Source organism: Tetrao urogallus, assembly GCF_951394365.1.
Source record: "Tetrao urogallus genome assembly, contig: scaffold_38, whole genome shotgun sequence".
In the NCBI taxonomy this organism is placed as follows: Eukaryota; Metazoa; Chordata; class Aves; order Galliformes; family Phasianidae; genus Tetrao; species Tetrao urogallus.
Genome location: NW_027638856.1, coordinates 280,281 through 300,239, shown reverse-complemented (window position 1 = coordinate 300,239; position 19,959 = coordinate 280,281).

Here is a 19,959-nt window from a genome sequence, read left to right as displayed (position 1 = left end):
ACAGGGATGTCTGTCAGAAAAAGCCATATGTAATGGAAAACCTGGGATTTCTGTCAGAAAAAGCCATATTGAAGGGGAAAAGCCCCAGATTTGATGGGAAAGACAGGGATTCCTGTGAGAAAAAGCCATATTGAAGGGGAAAAGGCGCAGATTTAAGGGGAAAGACAGGGATTTCTGGCAGAAAAAGCCATATCACATGGAAAAACAGGGATTTAAAGGGGAAAAAGCCATATTTAAGGGGAAAAGGCCGGATTTGATGGGAAAACCAGGTATTTCTGGGAGAGAAAGCCGTATATAATGGGAAAAACCCCAGATTTAATGTGAGAAACAGGGATTTCTGTCAGAAAAAGCCATATGTAGTGGTAAAAACCCCAGATTTAATGTGAAAAACAGGGATTTGTGTCAGAAGAAGCCATATTTAATGGGAAAAATCCCAGATATAATAGGCAAAACAGGGATTTCTGTGAGAAAAGCCCAGATTGAATGGAAAGCCAGGGATTTCTGTTGGAAAAAGCCATATTTAATGGGAAAAACGGGGATTTAAAGGGAAAGCCAGGGATTTCTGTGAGAAAACGGCAGATTTAATGTGAAAAACAGGGATTTCGAGGAGAAAACCCCTGACTTAAAGGGAAAACCAGGGATTTCTCTCAGAAAAAGCCATATTTGAAGGGAGAAACCCCATATTTCAGGGGAAAAACAGGGATTTTTGTTAGAAAAGCCCAGGTTGAATGGAAAAACAGGGATTTCAAGGAGAAAAACCCACATTTAAGGAGAAAAGCCAAGATTTTTGACGATAAACAGGGATGCCAGACAGAAAAAAGCCATTTTTAAGGGAAAAACCCCAGATTTGATGGGAAAGACAGGGATTCCTGTGAGAAAAAGCCATATTTAAGGGGAAAAGGCCCAGATCTAATGGGAACAGAGTGTTTTCTTGCAGAAAAGTCCATATTGAAGGGGAAAAATCCCAGATTTAATAGCAAAACCTGGGATTTCTGGCAGAAAAAGCCGTATATAATGGGAAAAACCACAGATTTAACAGGAAAAACAGGGATTTCTGTGAGAAAACGGCAGATTTAATGTGAAAAACAGGGATTTCTGTGAGGAAAAGCCCTATTTCTGGGTAAAAACTCCAAATACAAGGGGAAAAACAGGGATTTCGAGGAGGAAACCCCTGACTTAAAGGGAAAACCAGGGATTTCTCTCAGAAAAAGCCATATTTGAAGGGAGAAACCCCATATTTCAGGGGAAAAACAGGGATTTTTGTTAGAAAAGCCCAGGTTGAATGGAAAAACAGGGATTTCTAGGAGAAAAACCCACATTTAAGGAGAAAAGCCAAGATTTTTGACGATAAACAGGGATGCCAGACAGAAAAAAGCCATATTTAAGGGAAAAACCCCAGATTTGATGGGAGAAACAGGGATTTTTGTTAGAAAAGTCCATATTTAAGGGGAAAAAACCCAGATTTAAGGGGAAAACCAGGGATTTCTGTCAGAAAAAGCCATATTGAAGGGGAAAAGCCCCAGATTTGATGGGAAAGACAGGGATTCCTGTGAGAAAAAGCCATATTGAAGGGGAAAAGGCGCAGATTTAAGGGGAAAGACAGGGATTTCTGGCAGAAAAAGCCATATCACATGGAAAAACAGGGATTTCTAGGGGAAAAAGCCATATTTAAGGGGAAAAGGCCGGATTTGATGGGAAAACCAGGTATTTCTGGGAGAGAAAGCCGTATTTAATGGGAAAAACCCCTGATTTAATGTGAGAAACAGGGATTTCTGTCAGAAAAAGCCATATGTAGTGGTAAAAACCCCAGATTTAATGTGAAAAACAGGGATTTGTGTCAGAAGAAGCCATATTTAATGGGAAAAATCCCAGATATAATAGGCAAAACAGGGATTTCTGTGAGAAAAGCCCAGATTGAATGGAAAGCCAGGGATTTCTGTTGGAAAAAGCCATATTGAAGGGGAAAAACCCCAGATGTAATAGGAAAAAACAGGGATGTCTGTCAGAAAAAGCCATATGTAATGGAAAACCTGGGATTTCTGTCAGAAAAAGCCATATTGAAGGGGAAAAGCCCCAGATTTGATGGGAAAGACAGGGATTCCTGTGAGAAAAAGCCATATTGAAGGGGAAAAGGCGCAGATTTAAGGGGAAAGACAGGGATTTCTGGCAGAAAAAGCCATATCACATGGAAAAACAGGGATTTCTAGGGGAAAAAGCCATATTTAAGGGGAAAAGGCCGGATTTGATGGGAAAACCAGGTATTTCTGGGAGAGAAAGCCATATTTAATGGGAAAAACCCCAGATTTAATGTGAGAAACAGGGATTTCTGGCAGAAAAAGCCATATGTAGTGGTAAAAACCCCAGATTTAATGTGAAAAACAGGGATTTGTGTCAGAAGAAGCCATATTTAATGGGAAAAATCCCAGATATAATAGGCAAAACAGGGATTTCTGTGGGAAAAGCCCAGATTGAATGGAAAGCCAGGGATTTCTGTCGGAAAAAGCCATATTTAATGGGAAAAACGGGGATTTAAAGGGAAAGCCAGGGATTTCTGTGAGAAAACGGCAGATTTAATGTGAAAAACAGGGATTTCGAGGAGAAAACCCCTGACTTAAAGGGAAAACCAGGGATTTCTCTCAGAAAAAGCCATATTTGAAGGGAGAAACCCCATATTTCAGGGGAAAAACAGGGATTTTTGTTAGAAAAGCCCAGGTTGAATGGAAAAACAGGGATTTCTAGGAGAACTAACCACATTTAAGGAGAAAACCCAAGAGTTCTGGGGATAAACTGGGATGCCAGACAGAAAAAAGCCATTTTTAAGGGAAAAACCCCAGATTTGATGGGAAAGACAGGGATTCCTGTGAGAAAAAGCCATATTTAAGGGGAAAAGGCCCAGATCTAATGGGAACAGAGTGTTTTCTTGCAGAAAAGTCCATATTGAAGGGGAAAAATCCCAGATTTAATAGCAAAACCTGGGATTTCTGGCAGAAAAAGCCGTATATAATGGGAAAAACCAACGAATTAATAGGAAAAACAGGGATTTCTGTGAGAAAACGGCAGATTTAATGTGAAAAACAGGGATTTCTGTGAGGAAAAGCCCTATTTCTGGGTAAAAACTCCAAATACAAGGGGAAAAACAGGGATTTCGAGGAGGAAACCCCTGACTTAAAGGGAAAACCAGGGATTTCTCTCAGAAAAAGCCATATTTGAAGGGAGAAACCCCATATTTCAGGGGAAAAACAGGGATTTTTGTTAGAAAAGCCCAGGTTGAATGGAAAAACAGGGATTTCTAGGAGAAAAACCCACATTTAAGGAGAAAAGCCAAGATTTTTGACGATAAACAGGGATGCCAGACAGAAAAAAGCCATTTTTAAGGGAAAAACCCCAGATTTGATGGGAGAAACAGGGATTTTTGTTAGAAAAGTCCATATTGAAGGGGAAAAAACCCAGATTTAAGGGGAAAACCAGGGATTTCTGTCAGAAAAAGCCATATTGAAGGGGAAAAGCCCCAGATTTGATGGGAAAGACAGGGATTCCTGTGAGAAAAAGCCATATTGAAGGGGAAAAGGCGCAGATTTAAGGGGAAAGACAGGGATTTCTGGCAGAAAAAGCCATATCACATGGAAAAACAGGGATTTCTAGGGGAAAAAGCCATATTTAAGGGGAAAAGGCCGGATTTGATGGGAAAACCAGGTATTTCTGGGAGAGAAAGCCATATTTAATGGGAAAAACCCCAGATTTAATGTGAGAAACAGGGATTTCTGTCAGAAAAAGCCATATGTAGTGGTAAAAACCCCAGATTTAATGTGAAAAACAGGGATTTGTGTCAGAAGAAGCCATATTTAATGGGAAAAATCCCAGATATAATAGGCAAAACAGGGATTTCTGTGAGAAAAGCCCAGATTGAATGGAAAGCCAGGGATTTCTGTTGGAAAAAGCCATATTGAAGGGGAAAAACCCCAGATGTAATAGGAAAAAACAGGGATGTCTGTCAGAAAAAGCCATATGTAATGGAAAACCTGGGATTTCTGTCAGAAAAAGCCATATTGAAGGGGAAAAGCCCCAGATTTGATGGGAAAGACAGGGATTCCTGTGAGAAAAAGCCATATTGAAGGGGAAAAGGCGCAGATTTAAGGGGAAAGACAGGGATTTCTGGCAGAAAAAGCCATATCACATGGAAAAACAGGGATTTAAAGGGGAAAAAGCCATATTTAAGGGGAAAAGGCCGGATTTGATGGGAAAACCAGGTATTTCTGGGAGAGAAAGCCATATTTAATGGGAAAAACCCCAGATTTAATGTGAGAAACAGGGATTTCTGGCAGAAAAAGCCATATGTAGTGGTAAAAACCCCAGGTTTAATGTGAAAAACAGGGATTTGTGTCAGAAGAAGCCATATTTAATGGGAAAAATCCCAGATATAATAGGCAAAACAGGGATTTCTGTGAGAAAAGCCCAGATTGAATGGAAAGCCAGGGATTTCTGTCGGAAAAAGCCATATTTAATGGGAAAAACGGGGATTTAAAGGGAAAGCCAGGGATTTCTGTGAGAAAACGGCAGATTTAATGTGAAAAACAGGGATTTCGAGGAGGAAACCCCTGACTTAAAGGGAAAACCAGGGATTTCTCTCAGAAAAAGCCATATTTGAAGGGAGAAACCCCATATTTCAGGGGAAAAACAGGGATTTTTGTTAGAAAAGCCCAGGTTGAATGGAAAAACAGGGATATCTAGGAGAAAAACCCACATTTAAGGAGAAAACCCAAGATTTTTGACGATAAACAGGGATGCCAGACAGAAAAAAGCCATTTTTAAGGGAAAAACCCCAGATTTGATGGGAGAAACAGGGATTTTTTTTAGAAAAAGCCATATTGAAGGGGAAAAAACCCAGATTTAAGGGGAAAACCAGGGATTTCTGTCAGAAAAAGCCATATTGAAGGGGAAAAGCCCCAGATTTGATGGGAAAGACAGGGATTCCTGTGAGAAAAAGCCATATTGAAGGGGAAAAGGCGCAGATTTAAGGGGAAAGACAGGGATTTCTGGCAGAAAAAGCCATATCACATGGAAAAACAGGGATTTAAAGGGGAAAAAGCCATATTTAAGGGGAAAAGGCCGGATTTGATGGGAAAACCAGGTATTTCTAGGAGAGAAAGCCATATTTAATGGGAAAAACCCCAGATTTAATGTGAGAAACAGGGATTTCTGTCAGAAAAAGCCATATGTAGTGGTAAAAACCCCAGATTTAATGTGAAAAACAGGGATTTGTGTCAGAAGAAGCCATATTTAATGGGAAAAATCCCAGATACAATAGGCAAAACAGGGATTTCTGTGAGAAAAGCCCAGATTGAATGGAAAGCCAGGGATTTCTGTCGGAAAAAGCCATATTTAATGGGAAAAACAGGGATTTAAAGGGAAAGCCAGGGATTTCTGTGAGAAAACGGCAGATTTAATGTGAAAAACAGGGATTTCTGTGAGGAAACCCCTGACTTAAAGGGAAAACCAGGGATTTCTCTCAGAAAAAGCCATATTTGAAGGGAGAAACCCCATATTTCAGGGGAAAAACAGGGATTTTTGTTAGAAAAGCCCAGGTTGAATGGAAAAACAGGGATTTCTAGGAGAAAAACCCACATTTAAGGAGAAAACCCAAGATTTTTGACGATAAACAGGGATGCCAGACAGAAAAAAGACATTTTTAAGGGAAAAACCCCAGATTTGATGGGAAAGACAGGGATTCCTGTGAGAAAAAGCCATATTTAAGGGGAAAAGGCCCAGATCTAATGGGAACAGAGTGTTTTCTTGCAGAAAAGTCCATATTGAAGGGGAAAAATCCCAGATTTAATAGCAAAACCTGGGATTTCTGGCAGAAAAAGCCGTATATAATGGGAAAAACCACAGATTTAATAGGAAAAACAGGGATTTCTGTGAGAAAACGGCAGATTTAATGTGAAAAACAGGGATTTCTGTGAGGAAAAGCCCTATTTCTGGGTAAAAACTCCAAATACAAGGGGAAAAACAGGGATTTCGAGGAGAAAACCCCTGACTTAAAGGGAAAACCAGGGATTTCTCTCAGAAAAAGCCATATTTGAAGGGAGAAACCCCATATTTCAGGGGAAAAACAGGGATTTTTGTTAGAAAAGCCCAGGTTTAATGGAAAAATAGGGATTTCTAGGAGAAAAACCCACATTTAAGGAGAAAACCCAAGATTTTTGACGATAAACAGGGATGCCAGACAGAAAAAAGCCATTTTTAAGGGAAAAATCCCAGATTTGATGGGAGAAACAGGGATTTTTGTTAGAAAAGTCCATATTTAAGGGGAAAAAACCCAGATTTAAGGGGAAAACCAGGGATTTCTGTCAGAAAAAGCCATATTGAAGGGGAAAAGCCCCAGATTTGATGGGAAAGACAGGGATTCCTGTGAGAAAAAGCCATATTGAAGGGGAAAAGGCGCAGATTTAAGGGGAAAGACAGGGATTTCTGGCAGAAAAAGCCATATCACATGGAAAAACAGGGATTTCTAGGGGAAAAAGCCATATTTAAGGGGAAAAGGCCGGATTTGATGGGAAAACCAGGTATTTCTAGGAGAGAAAGCCATATTTAATGGGAAAAACCCCAGATTTAATGTGAGAAACAGGGATTTCTGGCAGAAAAAGCCATATGTAGTGGTAAAAACCCCAGGTTTAATGTGAAAAACAGGGATTTGTGTCAGAAGAAGCCATATTTAATGGGAAAAATCCCAGATATAATAGGCAAAACAGGGATTTCTGTGAGAAAAGCCCAGATTGAATGGAAAGCCAGGGATTTCTGTTGGAAAAAGCCATATTTAATGGGAAAAACGGGGATTTAAAGGGAAAGCCAGGGATTTCTGTGAGAAAACGGCAGATTTAATGTGAAAAACAGGGATTTCGAGGAGGAAACCCCTGACTTAAAGGGAAAACCAGGGATTTCTCTCAGAAAAAGCCATATTTGAAGGGAGAAACCCCATATTTCAGGGGAAAAACAGGGATTTTTGTTAGAAAAGCCCAGGTTGAATGGAAAAACAGGGATTTCTAGGAGAAAAACCCACATTTAAGGAGAAAACCCAAGATTTTTGACGATAAACAGGGATGCCAGACAGAAAAAAGCCATTTTTAAGGGAAAAACCCCAGATTTGATGGGAAAAACAGGGATTTTTTTTAGAAAAAGCCATATTGAAGGGGAAAAAACCCAGATTTAAGGGGAAAACCAGGGATTTCTGTCAGAAAAAGCCATATTGAAGGGGAAAAGCCCCAGATTTGATGGGAAAGACAGGGATTCCTGTGAGAAAAAGCCATATTGAAGGGGAAAAGGCGCAGATTTAAGGGGAAAGACAGGGATTTCTGGCAGAAAAAGCCATATCACATGGAAAAACAGGGATTTAAAGGGGAAAAAGCCATATTTAAGGGGAAAAGGCCGGATTTGATGGGAAAACCAGGTATTTCTAGGAGAGAAAGCCATATTTAATGGGAAAAACCCCAGATTTAATGTGAGAAACAGGGATTTCTGTCAGAAAAAGCCATATGTAGTGGTAAAAACCCCAGATTTAATGTGAAAAACAGGGATTTGTGTCAGAAGAAGCCATATTTAATGGGAAAAATCCCAGATATAATAGGCAAAACAGGGATTTCTGTGGGAAAAGCCCAGATTGAATGGAAAGCCAGGGATTTCTGTCGGAAAAAGCCATATTTAATGGGAAAAACGGGGATTTAAAGGGAAAGCCAGGGATTTCTGTGAGAAAACGGCAGATTTAATGTGAAAAACAGGGATTTCTGTGAGGAAACCCCTGACTTAAAGGGAAAACCAGGGATTTCTCTCAGAAAAAGCCATATTTGAAGGGAGAAACCCCATATTTCAGGGGAAAAACAGGGATTTTTGTTAGAAAAGCCCAGGTTGAATGGAAAAACAGGGATTTCTAGGAGAAAAACCCACATTTAAGGAGAAAACCCAAGATTTTTGACGATAAACAGGGATGCCAGACAGAAAAAAGACATTTTTAAGGGAAAAACCCCAGATTTGACGGGAAAGACAGGGATTCCTGTGAGAAAAAGCCATATTTAAGGGGAAAAGGCCCAGATCTAATGGGAACAGAGTGTTTTCTTGCAGAAAAGTCCATATTGAAGGGGAAAAATCCCAGATTTAATAGCAAAACCTGGGATTTCTGGCAGAAAAAGCCGTATATAATGGGAAAAACCACAGATTTAACAGGAAAAACAGGGATTTCTGTGAGAAAACGGCAGATTTAATGTGAAAAACAGGGATTTCTGTGAGGAAAAGCCCTATTTCTGGGTAAAAACTCCAAATACAAGGGGAAAAACAGGGATTTCGAGGAGAAAACCCCTGACTTAAAGGGAAAACCAGGGATTTCTCTCAGAAAAAGCCATATTTGAAGGGAGAAACCCCATATTTCAGGGGAAAAACAGGGATTTTTGTTAGAAAAGCCCAGGTTTAATGGAAAAATAGGGATTTCTAGGAGAAAAACCCACATTTAAGGAGAAAACCCAAGATTTTTGACGATAAACAGGGATGCCAGACAGAAAAAAGCCATTTTTAAGGGAAAAATCCCAGATTTGATGGGAGAAACAGGGATTTTTGTTAGAAAAGTCCATATTTAAGGGGAAAAAACCCAGATTTAAGGGGAAAACCAGGGATTTCTGTCAGAAAAAGCCATATTGAAGGGGAAAAGCCCCAGATTTGATGGGAAAGACAGGGATTCCTGTGAGAAAAAGCCATATTGAAGGGGAAAAGGCGCAGATTTAAGGGGAAAGACAGGGATTTCTGGCAGAAAAAGCCATATCACATGGAAAAACAGGGATTTCTAGGGGAAAAAGCCATATTTAAGGGGAAAAGGCCGGATTTGATGGGAAAACCAGGTATTTCTAGGAGAGAAAGCCATATTTAATGGGAAAAACCCCAGATTTAATGTGAGAAACAGGGATTTCTGGCAGAAAAAACCATATGTAGTGGTAAAAACCCCAGATTTAATGTGAAAAACAGGGATTTGTGTCAGAAGAAGCCATATTTAATGGGAAAAATCCCAGATATAATAGGCAAAACAGGGATTTCTGTGAGAAAAGCCCAGATTGAATGGAAAGCCAGGGATTTCTGTTGGAAAAAGCCATATTTAATGGGAAAAACGGGGATTTAAAGGGAAAGCCAGGGATTTCTGTGAGAAAACGGCAGATTTAATGTGAAAAACAGGGATTTCGAGGAGAAAACCCCTGACTTACAGGGAAAACCAGGGATTTCTCTCAGAAAAAGCCATATTTGAAGGGAGAAACCCCATATTTCAGGGGAAAAACAGGGATTTTTGTTAGAAAAGCCCAGGTTGAATGGAAAAACAGGGATTTCTAGGAGAACTAACCACATTTAAGGTGAAAACCCAAGAGTTCTGGGGATAAACAGGGACTTCTGGCAGAAAAAAGCCATTTTTAAGGGAAAAACCCCAGATTTGATGGGAAAGACAGGGATTCCTGTGAGAAAAAGCCATATTTAAGGGGAAAAGGCCCAGATCTAATGGGAACAGAGTGTTTTCTTGCAGAAAAGTCCATATTGAAGGGGAAAAATCCCAGATTTAATAGCAAAACCTGGGATTTCTGGCAGAAAAAGCCGTATATAATGGGAAAAACCACAGATTTAATAGGAAAAACAGGGATTTCTGTGAGAAAACGGCAGATTTAACGTGAAAAACAGGGATTTCTCTGAGGAAAAGCCCTATTTCTGGGTAAAAACTCCAAATACAAGGGGAAAAACAGGGATTTCGAGGAGGAAACCCCTGACTTAAAGGGAAAACCAGGGATTTCTCTCAGAAAAAGCCATATTTGAAGGGAGAAACCCCATATTTCAGGGGAAAAACAGGGATTTTTGTTAGAAAAGCCCAGGTTGAATGGAAAAACAGGGATTTCTAGGAGAAAAACCCATATTTAAGGAGAAAAGCCAAGATTTTTGACGATAAACAGGGATGCCAGACAGAAAAAAGCCATTTTTAAGGGAAAAACCCCAGATTTGATGGGAGAAACAGGGATTTCTGTCAGAAAAGTCCATATTTAATGGGAAAAAACCCAGATTTAAGGGGAAAACCAGGGATTTCTGTCAGAAAAAGCCATATTGAAGGGGAAAAACCCCAGATGTAATAGCAAAAAACAGGGATGTCTGTCAGAAAAAGCCATATTGAAGGGGAAAAGCCCCAGATTTGATGGGAAAGACAGGGATTCCTGTGAGAAAAAGCCATATTGAAGGGGAAAAGGCCCAGATTTAAGGGGAAAGACAGGGATTTCTGGCAGAAAAAGCCATATCACATGGAAAAACAGGGATTTCTAGGGGAAAAAGCCATATTTAAGGGGAAAAGGCCGGATTTGATGGGAAAACCAGGTATTTCTAGGAGAGAAAGCCATATTTAAGGGGAAAAACCCCAGATTTAATGTGAGAAACAGGGATTTCTGGCAGAAAAAGCCATATGTAGTGGTAAAAACCCCAGATTTAATGTGAAAAACAGGGATTTGTGTCAGAAGAAGCCATATTTAATGGGAAAAATCCCAGATATAATAGGCAAAACAGGGATTTCTGTGAGAAAAGCCCAGATTGAATGGAAAGCCAGGGATTTCTGTCGGAAAAAGCCATATTTAATGGGAAAAACGGGGATTTAAAGGGAAAGCCAGGGATTTCTGTGAGAAAACGGCAGATTTAATGTGAAAAACAGGGATTTCGAGGAGAAAACCCCTGACTTAAAGGGAAAACCAGGGATTTCTCCCAGAAAAAGCCATATTTGAAGGGAGAAACCCCATATTTCAGGGGAAAAACAGGGATTTTTGTTAGAAAAGCCCAGGTTGAATGGAAAAACAGGGATTTCTAGGAGAACTAACCACATTTAAGGAGAAAACCCAAGAGTTCTGGGGATAAACAGGGACTTCTGGCAGAAAAAAGCCATTTTTAAGGGGAAAACCCCAGATTTGATGGGAAAGACAGGGATTCCTGTGAGAAAAAGCCATATTTAAGGGGAAAAGGCCCAGATCTAATGGGAACAGAGTGTTTTCTTGCAGAAAAGTCCATATTGAAGGGGAAAAATCCCAGATTTAATAGCAAAACCTGGGATTTCTGGCAGAAAAAGCCGTATATAATGGGAAAAACCACAGATTTAATAGGAAAAACAGGGATTTCTGTGAGAAAACGGCAGATTTAACGTGAAAAACAGGGATTTCTGTGAGGAAAAGCCCTATTTCTGGGTAAAAACTCCAAATACAAGGGGAAAAACAGGGATTTCGAGGAGGAAACCCCTGACTTAAAGGGAAAACCAGGGATTTCTCTCAGAAAAAGCCATATTTGAAGGGAGAAACCCCATATTTCAGGGGAAAAACAGGGATTTTTGTTAGAAAAGCCCAGGTTGAATGGAAAAACAGGGATTTCTAGGAGAAAAACCCATATTTAAGGAGAAAACCAAGATTTTTAATGATAAACAGGGATGCCAGACAGAAAAAAGCCATATTTAAGGGAAAAACCCCAGATTTGATGGGAGAAACAGGGATTTCTGTCAGAAAAGTCCATATTTAATGGGAAAAAACCCAGATTTAAGGGGAAAACCAGGGATTTCTGTCAGAAAAAGCCATATTGAAGGGGAAAAACCCCAGATGTAATAGCAAAAAACAGGGATGTCTGTCAGAAAAAGCCATATTGAAGGGGAAAAGCCCCAGATTTGATGGGAAAGACAGGGATTCCTGTGAGAAAAAGCCATATTGAAGGGGAAAAGGCGCAGATTTAAGGGGAAAGACAGGGATTTCTGGCAGAAAAAGCCATATCACATGGAAAAACAGGGATTTCTGTCAGAAAAAGCCATATTTAAGGGGAAAAGGCCGGATTTGATGGGAAAACCAGGTATTTCTGGGAGAGAAAGCCATATTTAATGGGAAAAACCCCAGATTTAATGTGAGAAACAGGGATTTCTGTCAGAAAAAGCCATATGTAGTGGTAAAAACCCCAGATTTAATGTGAAAAACAGGGATTTGTGTCAGAAGAAGCCATATTTAATGGGAAAAATCCCAGATATAATAGGCAAAACAGGGATTTCTGTGAGAAAAGCCCAGATTGAATGGAAAGCCAGGGATTTCTGTCGGAAAAAGCCATATTTAATGGGAAAAACGGGGATTTAAAGGGAAAGCCAGGGATTTCTGTGAGAAAACGGCAGATTTAATGTGAAAAACAGGGATTTCGAGGAGAAAACCCCTGACTTAAAGGGAAAACCAGGGATTTCTCCCAGAAAAAGCCATATTTGAAGGGAGAAACCCCATATTTCAGGGGAAAAACAGGGATTTTTGTTAGAAAAGCCCAGGTTGAATGGAAAAACAGGGATTTCTAGGAGAACTAACCACATTTAAGGTGAAAACCCAAGAGTTCTGGGGATAAACAGGGACTTCTGGCAGAAAAAAGCCATTTTTAAGGGAAAAACCCCAGATTTGATGGGAAAAACAGGGATTCCTGTGAGAAAAAGCCATATTTAAGGGGAAAAGGCCCAGATCTAATGGGAACAGAGTGTTTTCTTGCAGAAAAGTCCATATTGAAGGGGAAAAATCCCAGATTTAATAGCAAAACCTGGGATTTCTGGCAGAAAAAGCCGTATATAATGGGAAAAACCACAGATTTAATAGGAAAAACAGGGATTTCTGTGAGAAAACGGCAGATTTAACGTGAAAAACAGGGATTTCTCTGAGGAAAAGCCCTATTTCTGGGTAAAAACTCCAAATACAAGGGGAAAAACAGGGATTTCGAGGAGGAAACCCCTGACTTAAAGGGAAAACCAGGGATTTCTCTCAGAAAAAGCCATATTTGAAGGGAGAAACCCCATATTTCAGGGGAAAAACAGGGATTTTTGTTAGAAAAGCCCAGGTTGAATGGAAAAACAGGGATTTCTAGGAGAACTAACCACATTTAAGGAGAAAACCCAAGATTTTTGACGATAAACAGGGATGCCAGACAGAAAAAAGCCATTTTTAAGGGAAAAACCCCAGATTTGATGGGAGAAACAGGGATTTCTGTCAGAAAAGTCCATATTAAATGGGAAAAAACCCAGATTTAAGGGGAAAACCAGGGATTTCTGTCAGAAAAAGCCATATTGAAGGGGAAAACCCCAGATGTAATAGCAAAAAACAGGGATGTCTGTCAGAAAAAGCCATATGTAATGGAAAACCTGGGATTTCTGTCAGAAAAAGCCATATTGAAGGGGAAAAGCCCCAGATTTGATGGGAAAGACAGGGATTCCTGTGAGAAAAAGCCATATTGAAGGGGAAAAGGCCCAGATTTAAGGGGAAAGACAGGGATTTCTGGCAGAAAAAGCCATATCACATGGAAAAACAGGGATTTAAAGGGGAAAAAGCCATATTTAAGGGGAAAAGGCCGGATTTGATGGGAAAACCAGGTATTTCTAGGAGAGAAAGCCATATTTAATGGGAAAAACCCCAGATTTAATGTGAGAAACAGGGATTTCTGGCAGAAAAAGCCATATGTAGTGGTAAAAACCCCAGATTTAATGTGAAAAACAGGGATTTGTGTCAGAAGAAGCCATATTTAATGGGAAAAATCCCAGATATAATAGGCAAAACAGGGATTTCTGTGACAAAAGCCCAGATTGAATGGAAAGCCAGGGATTTCTGTCGGAAAAAGCCATATTTAATGGGAAAAACGGGGATTTAAAGGGAAAGCCAGGGATTTCTGTGAGAAAACGGCAGATTTAATGTGAAAAACAGGGATTTCGAGGAGAAAACCCCTGACTTAAAGGGAAAACCAGGGATTTCTCTCAGAAAAAGCCATATTTGAAGGGAGAAACCCCATATTTCAGGGGAAAAACAGGGATTTTTGTTAGAAAAGCCCAGGTTGAATGGAAAAACAGGGATTTCTAGGAGAACTAACCACATTTAAGGAGAAAACCCAAGAGTTCTGGGGATAAACAGGGACTTCTGGCAGAAAAAAGCCATTTTTAAGGGGAAAACCCCAGATTTGATGGGAAAGACAGGGATTCCTGTGAGAAAAAGCCATATTTAAGGGGAAAAGGCCCAGATCTAATGGGAACAGAGTGTTTTCTTGCAGAAAAGTCCATATTGAAGGGGAAAAATCCCAGATTTAATAGCAAAACCTGGGATTTCTGGCAGAAAAAGCCGTATATAATGGGAAAAACCACAGAATTAATAGGAAAAACAGGGATTTCTGTGAGAAAACGGCAGATTTAACGGGAAAAACAGGGATTTCTGTGAGGAAAAGCCCTATTTCTGGGTAAAAACTCCAAATACAAGGGGAAAAACAGGGATTTCGAGGAGGAAACCCCTGATTTAAAGGGAAAACCAGGGATTTCTCTCAGAAAAAGCCATATTTGAAGGGAGAAACCCCATATTTCAGGGGAAAAACAGGGATTTTTGTTAGAAAAGCCCAGGTTGAATGGAAAAACAGGGATTTCTAGGAGAAAAACCCACATTTAAGGAGAAAACCCAAGATTTTTGACGATAAACAGGGATGCCAGACAGAAAAAAGCCATTTTTAAGGGAAAAACCCCAGATTTGATGGGAGAAACAGGGATTTCTGTCAGAAAAGTCCATATTGAAGGGGAAAAAACCCAGATTTAAGGGGAAAACCAGGGATTTCTGTCAGAAAAAGCCATATTGAAGGGGAAAAACCCCAGATGTAATAGGAAAAAACAGGGATGTCTGTCAGAAAAAGCCATATTGAAGGGGAAAAACCCCAGATGTAATAGGAAAAAACAGGGATGTCTGTCAGAAAAAGCCATATGTAATGGAAAACCTGGGATTTCTGTCAGAAAAAGCCATATTGAAGGGGAAAAGCCCCAGATTTGATGGGAAAGACAGGGATTCCTGTGAGAAAAAGCCATATTGAAGGGGAAAAGGCGCAGATTTAAGGGGAAAGACAGGGATTTCTGGCAGAAAAAGCCATATCACATGGAAAAACAGGGATTTCTAGGGGAAAAAGCCATATTTAAGGGGAAAAGGCCGGATTTGATGGGAAAACCAGGTATTTCTAGGAGAGAAAGCCATATTTAAGGGGAAAAACCCCAGATTTAATGTGAGAAACAGGGATTTCTGTCAGAAAAAGCCATATGTAGTGGTAAAAACCCCAGATTTAATGTGAAAAACAGGGATTTGTGTCAGAAGAAGCCATATTTAATGGGAAAAATCCCAGATATAATAGGCAAAACAGGGATTTCTGTGAGAAAAGCCCAGATTGAATGGAAAGCCAGGGATTTCTGTCGGAAAAAGCCATATTTAATGGGAAAAACGGGGATTTAAAGGGAAAGCCAGGGATTTCTGTGAGAAAACGGCAGATTTAATGTGAAAAACAGGGATTTCGAGGAGAAAACCCCTGACTTAAAGGGAAAACCAGGGATTTCTCTCAGAAAAAGCCATATTTGAAGGGAGAAACCCCATATTTCAGGGGAAAAACAGGGATTTTTGTTAGAAAAGCCCAGGTTGAATGGAAAAACAGGGATTTCTAGGAGAAAAACCCACATTTAAGGAGAAAAGCCAAGATTTTTGACGATAAACAGGGATGCCAGACAGAAAAAAGCCATTTTTAAGGGAAAAACCCCAGATTTGATGGGAGAAACAGGGATTTCTGTCAGAAAAGTCCATATTTAAGGGGAAAAAACCCAGATTTAAGGGGAAAACCAGGGATTTCTGTCAGAAAAAGCCATATTGAAGGGGAAAAACCCCAGATGTAATAGGAAAAAACAGGGATGTCTGTCAGAAAAAGCCACATGTAATGGAAAACCTGGGATTTCTGTCAGAAAAAGCCATATTGAAGGGGAAAAGCCCCAGATTTGATGGGAAAGACAGGGATTCCTGTGAGAAAAAGCCATATTGAAGGGGAAAAGGCGCAGATTTAAGGGGAAAGACAGGGATTTCTGGCAGAAAAAGCCATATCACATGGAAAAACAGGGATTTAAAGGGAAAAAGCCATATTTAAGGGGAAAAGGCCGGATTTGATGGGAAAACCAGGTATTTCTAGGAGAGAAATCCATATATAACGGGAAAAACCCCAGATTTAATGCGAAAAACAGGGATTTGTGTCAGAAGAAGCCATATTTAATGGGAAAAATCCCAGATACAATAGGCAAAACAGGGATTTCTGTGAGAAAAGCCCAGATTGAATGGAAAGCCAGGGATTTCTGTCGGAAAAAGCCATATTTAATGGGAAAAACGGGGATTTAAAGGGAAAGCCAGGGATTTCTGTGAGAAAACGGCAGATTTAATGTGAAAAACAGGGATTTCGAGGAGGAAACCCCTGACTTAAAGGGAAAACCAGGGATTTCTCTCAGAAAAAGCCATATTTGAAGGGAGAAACCCCATATTTCAGGGGAAAAACAGGGATTTTTGTTAGAAAAGCCCAGGTTGAATGGAAAAACAGGGATTTCTAGGAGAACTAACCACATTTAAGGAGAAAACCCAAGAGTTCTGGGGATAAACAGGGACTTCTGGCAGAAAAAAGCCATTTTTAAGGGAAAAACCCCAGATTTGATGGGAAAGACAGGGATTCCTGTGAGAAAAAGCCATATTTAAGGGGAAAAGGCCCAGATCTAATGGGAACAGAGTGTTTTCTTGCAGAAAAGTCCATATTGAAGGGGAAAAATCCCAGATTTAATAGCAAAACCTGGGATTTCTGGCAGAAAAAGCCGTATATAATGGGAAAAACCACAGATTTAATAGGAAAAACAGGGATTTCTGTGAGAAAACGGCAGATTTGATGGGAAAAACAGGGATTTCTGTGAGGAAAAGCCCTATTTCTGGGTAAAAACTCCAAATACAAGGGGAAAAACAGGGATTTCGAGGAGGAAACCCCTGACTTAAAGGGAAAACCAGGGATTTCTCTCAGAAAAAGCCATATTTGAAGGGAGAAACCCCATATTTCAGGGGAAAAACAGGGATTTTTGTTAGAAAAGCCCAGGTTGAATGGAAAAACAGGGATTTCTAGGAGAACTAACCACATTTAAGGAGAAAACCCAAGATTTTTGACGATAAACAGGGATGCCAGACAGAAAAAAGCCATTTTTAAGGGAAAAACCCCAGATTTGATGGGAGAAACAGGGATTTCTGTCAGAAAAGTCCATATTGAAGGGGAAAAAACCCAGATTTAAGGGGAAAACCAGGGATTTCTGTCAGAAAAAGCCATATTGAAGGGGAAAAACCCCAGATGTAATAGCAAAAAACAGGGATGTCTGTCAGAAAAAGCCATATTGAAGGGGAAAAACCCCAGATGTAATAGGAAAAAACAGGGATGTCTGTCAGAAAAAGCCATATGTAATGGAAAACCTGGGATTTCTGTCAGAAAAAGCCATATTGAAGGGGAAAAGCCCCAGATTTGATGGGAAAGACAGGGATTCCTGTGAGAAAAAGCCATATTGAAGGGGAAAAGGCGCAGATTTAAGGGGAAAGACAGGGATTTCTGGCAGAAAAAGCCATATCACATGGAAAAACAGGGATTTCTAGGGGAAAAAGCCATATTTAAGGGGAAAAGGCCGGATTTGATGGGAAAACCAGGTATTTCTAGGAGAGAAAGCCGTATTTAACGGGAAAAACCCCAGATTTAATGTGAAAAACAGGGATTTGTGTCAGAAGAAGCCATATTTAATGGGAAAAATCCCAGATATAATAGGCAAAACAGGGATTTCTGTGAGAAAAGCCCAGATTGAATGGAAAGCCAGGGATTTCTGTCGGAAAAAGCCATATTTAATGGGAAAAACGGGGATTTAAAGGGAAAGCCAGGGATTTCTGTGAGAAAACGGCAGATTTAATGTGAAAAACAGGGATTTCGAGGAGAAAACCCCTGACTTAAAGGGAAAACCAGGGATTTCTCCCAGAAAAAGCCATATTTGAAGGGAGAAACCCCATATTTCAGGGGAAAAACAGGGATTTTTGTTAGAAAAGCCCAGGTTGAATGGAAAAACAGGGATTTCTAGGAGAAAAACCCACATCTAAGGAGAAAAGCCAAGATTTTTGACGATAAACAGGGATGCCAGACAGAAAAAAGCCATTTTTAAGGGAAAAACCCCAGATTTGATGGGAAAGACAGGGATTCCTGTGAGAAAAAGCCATATTTAAGGGGAAAAGGCCCAGATCTAATGGGAACAGAGTGTTTTCTTGCAGAAAAGTCCATATTGAAGGGGAAAAATCCCAGATTTAATAGCAAAACCTGGGATTTCTGGCAGAAAAAGCCGTATATAATGGGAAAAACCACAGAATTAATAGGAAAAACAGGGATTTCTGTGAGAAAACGGCAGATTTAACGTGAAAAACAGGGATTTCTGTGAGGAAAAGCCCTATTTCTGGGTAAAAACTCCAAATACAAGGGGAAAAACAGGGATTTCGAGGAGGAAACCCCTGACTTAAAGGGAAAACCAGGGATTTCTCTCAGAAAAAGCCATATTTGAAGGGAGAAACCCCATATTTCAGGGGAAAAACAGGGATTTTTGTTAGAAAAGCCCAGGTTGAATGGAAAAACAGGGATTTCTAGGAGAAAAACCCACATTTAAGGAGAAAAGCCAAGATTTTTGACGATAAACAGGGATGCCAGACAGAAAAAAGCCATTTTTAAGGGAAAAACCCCAGATTTGATGGGAGAAACAGGGATTTCTGTCAGAAAAGTCCATATTTAAGGGGAAAAAACCCAGATTTAAGGGGAAAACCAGGGATTTCTGTCAGAAAAAGCCATACTGAAGGGGAAAAACCCCAGATGTAATAGGAAAAAACAGGGATGTCTGTCAGAAAAAGCCATATGTAATGGAAAACCTGGGATTTCTGTCAGAAAAAGCCATATTGAAGGGGAAAAGCCCCAGATTTGATGGGAAAGACAGGGATTCCTGTGAGAAAAAGCCATATTGAAGGGGAAAAGGCGCAGATTTAAGGGGAAAGACAGGGATTTCTGGCAGAAAAAGCCATATCACATGGAAAAACAGGGATTTAAAGGGGAAAAAGCCATATTTAAGGGGAAAAGGCCGGATTTGATGGGAAAACCAGGTATTTCTAGGAGAGAAAGCCATATTTAATGGGAAAAACCCCAGATTTAATGTGAGAAACAGGGATTTCTGTCAGAAAAAGCCATATGTAGTGGTAAAAACCCCAGATTTAATGTGAAAAACAGGGATTTGTGTCAGAAGAAGCCATATTTAATGGGAAAAATCCCAGATATAATAGGCAAAACAGGGATTTCTGTGGGAAAAGCCCAGATTGAATGGAAAGCCAGGGATTTCTGTCGGAAAAAGCCATATTTAATGGGAAAAACGGGGATTTAAAGGGAAAGCCAGGGATTTCTGTGAGAAAACGGCAGATTTAATGTGAAAAACAGGGATTTCGAGGAGAAAACCCCTGACTTAAAGGGAAAACCAGGGATTTCTCTCAGAAAAAGCCATATTTGAAGGGAGAAACCCCATATTTCAGGGGAAAAACAGGGATTTTTGTTAGAAAAGCCCAGGTTGAATGGAAAAACAGGGATTTCTAGGAGAACTAACCACATTTAAGGAGAAAACCCAAGAGTTCTGGGGATAAACAGGGACTTCTGGCAGAAAAAAGCCATTTTTAAGGGAAAAACCCCAGATTTGATGGGAAAGACAGGGATTCCTGTGAGAAAAAGCCATATTTAAGGGGAAAAGGCCCAGATCTAATGGGAACAGAGTGTTTTCTTGCAGAAAAGTCCATATTGAAGGGGAAAAATCCCAGATTTAATAGCAAAACCTGGGATTTCTGGCAGAAAAAGCCGTATATAATGGGAAAAACCACAGATTTAATAGGAAAAACAGGGATTTCTGTGAGAAAACGGCAGATTTAACGTGAAAAACAGGGATTTCTGTGAGGAAAAGCCCTATTTCTGGGTAAAAACTCCAAATACAAGGGGAAAAACAGGGATTTCGAGGAGGAAACCCCTGACTTAAAGGGAAAACCAGGGATTTCTCTCAGAAAAAGCCATATT